The sequence below is a fragment of the Lipotes vexillifer genome, unplaced genomic scaffold, assembly GCF_000442215.2.
Source record: "Lipotes vexillifer unplaced genomic scaffold, Lipotes_vexillifer_v1.1 scaffold575, whole genome shotgun sequence".
Classification (NCBI taxonomy): Eukaryota; Metazoa; Chordata; class Mammalia; order Artiodactyla; family Lipotidae; genus Lipotes; species Lipotes vexillifer.
The window spans coordinates 3,714,546-3,720,091 of NW_006780198.1; the positions used below are offsets into that span (position 1 = coordinate 3,714,546).

The 5,546-nt window shown below is 52.5% G+C and overlaps 1 non-coding gene across 1 annotated transcript; it reads right to left on the reverse strand.

Moving 5' to 3' along the window:
- Positions 1 to 3,551: 3,551 nt before the first annotated feature.
- On the reverse strand, positions 3,552 to 3,625 carry TRNAE-UUC (transfer RNA glutamic acid (anticodon UUC)). The gene has a single exon. It is a non-coding gene; the product is annotated as a tRNA-Glu (tRNA).
- Positions 3,626 to 5,546: the final 1,921 nt, after the last annotated feature.

Sequence of the window (5,546 nt, forward strand, 5' to 3'; positions counted from 1 at the left end):
AAGAGTGTCACGTGGCAGAAGAATCTGGGAACACTCCCGGGGTAGATTGTGCTCTTTTTTTTGGCCGAGATGCAGGGCACGCAGGATCTTAGTTCCCCCAGCAGGGATCGAACCCACGCCCCCTGTGGTGGAAACACAGAGTCTTAACCACTGGACGGCCAGGGAAGTCCTGATTGTGCTTTGAAATGGTGGTTTTGAGTTCACACTCAGCTTGCGCCTTAGGATGGGAATCCTGCAGAGCCATGGTTGAGGGCATAGGCCTTCTGCTAGACGCCCCCAACCCCGCTCGCCGGACTATTTAACTTAATGGATTAAGTGTTTTCAGGCATCCACCTGCATCCCCCCAGCCAGCCCCAGAGTCATGGCGGACACTTCCCAGGCAAGCCCCAGTGGCTTCCTGAATCCTCCATGAGGACATGTCCGGGCTGGGGACACACATGGTCGGAGGGAACCAGGAGCTGGTCACCCAGGAGCAAATCTGAGGGAGAGACGCCCAGCCCCCAGCCCCCTCGGGGACGTCCTCCGCCTCCCTGGGGCCCCGTGGGGTCTGGCTCCACATCCCCGTGGTGGTAACAGCTCGTTGGCACCCGCTTACCTTCCCTCCCTCCACTCACCTCCCTGCCCAGCCGGGGAACATGTGCCCCACCAGCTGCCCACAGCCAGGCTTTCTCACAGGCCCTGGGGTCTTTCTGGGTCACCAAGGCGGTATAACTTCAAAGCCCAGACTCACATGAAGGCGGGCCTGTGGGCACAAATTGTCTTTTTTAAAAAATAAGTTTATTTATTTATTTATTTTTAGCTACATTGGGTCTTCATTGCTGCACGCAGGCTTTTCTCTAGTTGCGGCGAGCGGGTGCTACTCTTCGTTGCAGTGAAGTTTCGGCATATGAACTAGGATGTATTCAGAATGTAAGTTGCTGCAAGCCAATCCCCAGACTCAGGGGGAGGGGGTAGGGGTGGGGTAAAAACAGGTCCTGAAGGTTGGAGTCCGTGTCTGTGCACACAGCCTGCCTGGCCTGGTGAGGACCTACCTCTCCATCCCCTGGCATCTCCCCTCCCCTGCTCACCAGCCCCCAGCCACACAGGCCTCCTTCTTCCAGCTTCTCACACAATCCAAGCTCACTCCCACCTCAGGGCCTTTGCACCTGCTATATCACTGGCGGGGACACTCACCCCAGGTCCTTACATGTCTAGCTCCTTTGCATCTTCTACATCTAGCCTAATGCCACTTCTGCAGACAGGCCTTCCCTGACCACCCTCTCCAAAGGAAATGTTAGATACTTAAAGCATTTACCATCACAGTGCTCCACTTACTTCCTTCGTGGCATTGGACACAAGGTAATAGTTTATTGTACCATTTGTTCCTTTGTTTATTGATGGTCTTGCCTAATGGAATTTGAGCTCCGTGACAGGTGGGGACCACTTCTTGTTCTTACCTGAGTCCCTAGCGCCCAGATCAGAAGGAATTCAGCTAGAAGCTGTAAAAAAAGAAAAAAAAAATCAGACTTTTCATGATTCAGTGACTCCATTAAGTCCTGAACTGATTCCAGGCCTAGAAAGCAACACGTGCGTGGCGATGTCCTTCTGATGGAGACCATCCAGTGGGGCAGGTGAGGTGGGCTGGGGAGGATGGGCTGAGGAATCAGTAGACGGGCTTTGTCAATGTTCGTCCCCACCTGCCTATTCAATCCCCATCTGGAAGTGTCAAGTAGGTGGATATTCCAGAACAAATCTAGGGAAAGGGTGGAGCTGCAGATAGAAATTGGGAGTCAACACGAATGTCATATGAATGGTTTTTTAAGTCTTGGAACTTGATGATGTCACCTAGAGAGAGGGTTTGGCCCCCAATCACAGCATTGGGTGGCTTGGTTGTCTTTGAGCGGTAGGGACCACATTTAAAACACTTTGTCAACCACCCAGCATGTAGCCTTCAGTGATGGGCATCGGGATCCCATGGAATTGGGAATGATAAGACTCAGGTCTCCTGTTATTTCTGTCCCTTACGATCTGTAGAGCTATGGAGGTGCAACGTCTCTAAGCCTCAGTTTCCCCATCTGTAAAATTACTGTGGGGCACATGACTTACTTTATTTATCAATAATCCAACTACACTCCCCCAGTGCCCTTGCATGCTGGTGTTGGGAACGACCTGTCCCTGTCCTGGACCCCACAGTTTAGTGGGAGAGTTACAAGGAAGGAGTGGGCTGAGTCCCAAGGAAGCAGGAGGGGCCGCTTCTAACTCTGAGAGAGGGTGTGTGTTGGGGAGATTCTGAACACCCTGGTGAAGTAAGCATTTTAAGCATCTTTTTATAAAAGAGGAAAGTCAGGTTCACTCCAGGTCACACAGCCCGTAAGTGGCAGAGCACACAGTAACATGCTCAGCTATCATTAGCTTTGATGCTCATGGCCATGGCCGTGGCAGCCAAAGCCCTCTGGTAATGAGAACCCAGCTTGCCTTCTTTCCCTCCCCCTGCCTTCCTCTCCCTTCACTGGTAAAAGATTTACAAATCAGCACAAAGAGGGGTGATCGATGGCAAGGTGGCTTACAGATCAGGGAGAAAGAATAACTATGCATTCTGCTGAGAGCCCCTAATCCAGTCCTGGGAGGTTGGAACAGAGAGTCTGGAGCCCAACCACACTGGTTCAAAGCCTCTGTGCCTCAGTGTCCTCATCTGTAAAACAGGGACAAGAATAACATTCTCCCCTCATGGGGTTGTTGGGACAGTTGAGTGAGTTAATACAGGCACAGGTGCTCTATAAAGGCTACTAGGATTCTGGCTCCCTTTTGTACACCTGCCCCCTCCCTTGACCTGGGCCCAGGGTAACAGCAACCCAGCTCTGCCCCACTTACACTGTGGGGCTGCCAGGCCTGCAACCAGAGCCAGCTCCCCCTGGGAGGACAGCAAACGTGGGATAATTGCCAAGAGCTAATGAAGTCTTCAAACCCTGGTGCCCTGATTCCCCCTCCCTGGGCCAGGCAGCCCAGGAAAAAAGCCCATTGAGAAGTCAGCCATCAGAGCCTGAAGGACAGTCCCAGGATACACAGGCACCTGTGCCCTCCTGCACGTCTGCAGGGACCCACCGGGACTCCAGCCCTACTCTCATGTCCCCTGTGGTCCTACAGGAAGCCAGAGAGAGCTGTAATTTCCCCCAGTTCTGTCAGGTACAACTGAGCTGAAGCTGCCCCAAGCAAAAGAGCCCTTCTCCACCCAGCTTCCCCAAGGCAGATCCTCAGTGCATTTCTCCTGTTTTGCTTACACGGGTGGGTGGTTTTCGGAGCAGGGTGAAGGGGAACACTGGGGTCGTCACTGGGCTCTGACATCCACCATCATCAGCGTTGAAGTTGGCACAAGCACCCTGGCTTTTGGGCCCACACTTTTTTTTTTTTTTTTTTGGCCCGCTCCTTCCTGACCTTTTAATCAACAGTTTAAAACTGTATTTCCCAGTTCCTCTGAGGCAACTTTCCAAACAATCTGTGTGACTCATTTTGCTCAAATCCCTCAAGATTTTTTTTTTTTTTTTGGCCCTGCCGCGCGGCTTGCAGGATCTTAGTTCCCCGACCAGGGATCGAACCCCAGGGCCACAGCAATGAAAGTGCCGAGTCCTAACCACTGGACCACCAGGGAAGTCCCTGGGAGCCCAGCATGACAGTCAGCAAGTTGGGGGAAGGAGATAGAGGAAGCCATGTCCCCGCCAGCCAAAGGCTGTAACAGGAGTGCCCCCCACTCCATTGTACGTGGGCTCAGAAAACCAGCTGTCTGCCACAGGGACCATGGTCTGTATCTCCACCTCGCAGCCATCCCTCACACAGTCTGTCATCTAAATAAATGCACAGCCCTTTCCTCTGCCCCCTATGTCCTGACCCTTCTCTAGGCTACCACTCTTTTCTTGTCTGCACCATCCAAACATCTCTCTGATTCTAATCTTCCACCAACCAATTCTTTGACCACACAGCAGCCAGAAGCATCTTCTTCAGAAGTCTGCTCAGGTCGTACCACTGCCCTTTTGAAACCACCACCCTTCAGTGGCTTCCCATTCCCCCGCCCCAAGGATAAAGTGCAAAATCCTGGGCCTTATTGGTCTGACCTGGCTGCCCTCTCTCCCTGCCATTCTCCGGCCCCATGGGACTTGATTTCTCTCCAGGCCTCAGGCCATTTGCCCCTGCTGCTCTTCCTCCATGGGCCACTCTCCCCCCTCCTTTTAGCCTGGTTCATTCCAGGTCAGTCTTCAGGTCTCCAAGAGACTGAAGCCCCAGGCATGCAGGACCCTATAAAACTCATCCACTAAGGATGCCGTGTGCCAGGCTCAGGTTTGCAACAGAGAAGCGGGCAAATCTGTATTTGTTGCACGAATGCATGAACGAATGAATGAGAAGTGTCTTCCCTGTTTCTCTCTCCTGCTCAGCCCCGTCCGCCTCAGTGGTTGGAAGCTGCTTTGGGTCTAGACACCGTTGCCTCTCCCTGTGGGATGGCTGCATCCACGCTGATGCTCCTGGCCCAGCATCCCTCAGAGGTCAGCACAGTCAGCACTGGGTACCAGGTTGAGGAGAACAAGGGGCCTCTCCCCAGTTCAAGGCCCCACGCTGTGGACAAAAACCCAGACCCCGTTTCTCAAAGTCTCTCACCCAACAGCCTTGCCAACTGCCAGCAGCAGCCGCCTCCCCAATCAATGTAGCTTAAACCCATATCAAGCGGCTGGGGAGCCAAAAGCATGATAATAATGAGATTTATGTTTACTGGCAGTTTCTCTGGCCAAGGCACAATTAGCTTATGTAATCCTCTCCACAACCCCAAGAGGCAAGCACTGTTAGTATCTATCTCCTCTTTATAGTAGGGGAACAGATGTTCAGAGAGGTTAAGTGACTTGCCCAAAGTTCTGGAACTTGAACCCACATGGCCTGACTCTAGGTGGGTATGGTTAACCTTTGCCGCCACTTGGTAGTAAAGCACTCCCATTCTGCAGGCAGGGTAGCTTGCTTAACCTCCCCTAAGCTCAGTTTGCTCAGCTGCAAAATGGGTATAATAAGAGGTCGTGGCTTGTTGGGAGGATTAAATGAGATAGCGCTGTACCTGAATGCTCTTGCCATTGTCTCAGGGCTCTGTGACCTCAGGCAAAGTCCTCAGCCTGGCCGCAGCTGGTGGGATAATACCCACCTCCCAGGCTTGATGGGAGGATGAAGTGAACCACTCCTCCACAATCCCTCATCCACCATCCTAAAATGCAGAAAGCCCCGAAAATTGGAAGCTAACTCCCTCGGCAGCAGAACCTGACCTGGAGCCACCTCACGTGGCAGCAAACTCTGGCCTTGCTGGATCCTGAAGCTATTTACACGGTGTTTTTTAATCCCACACGGTGTGACTATCCAGAACTGTTCTGTGCTTGCGGATGGAGTGCTGCCCTGGGCCTCGGGTGTCATCTAGCATGCAGTATATGCACCGTCCAGTGTTTCTAAAATCATCAGAATAGCTCTGACTTGTGACACACACCCCATGGTTTTGGATAAGGGGTTGTGTTTATAGCATCCTCTGCACAAGGCTGGCATATAGC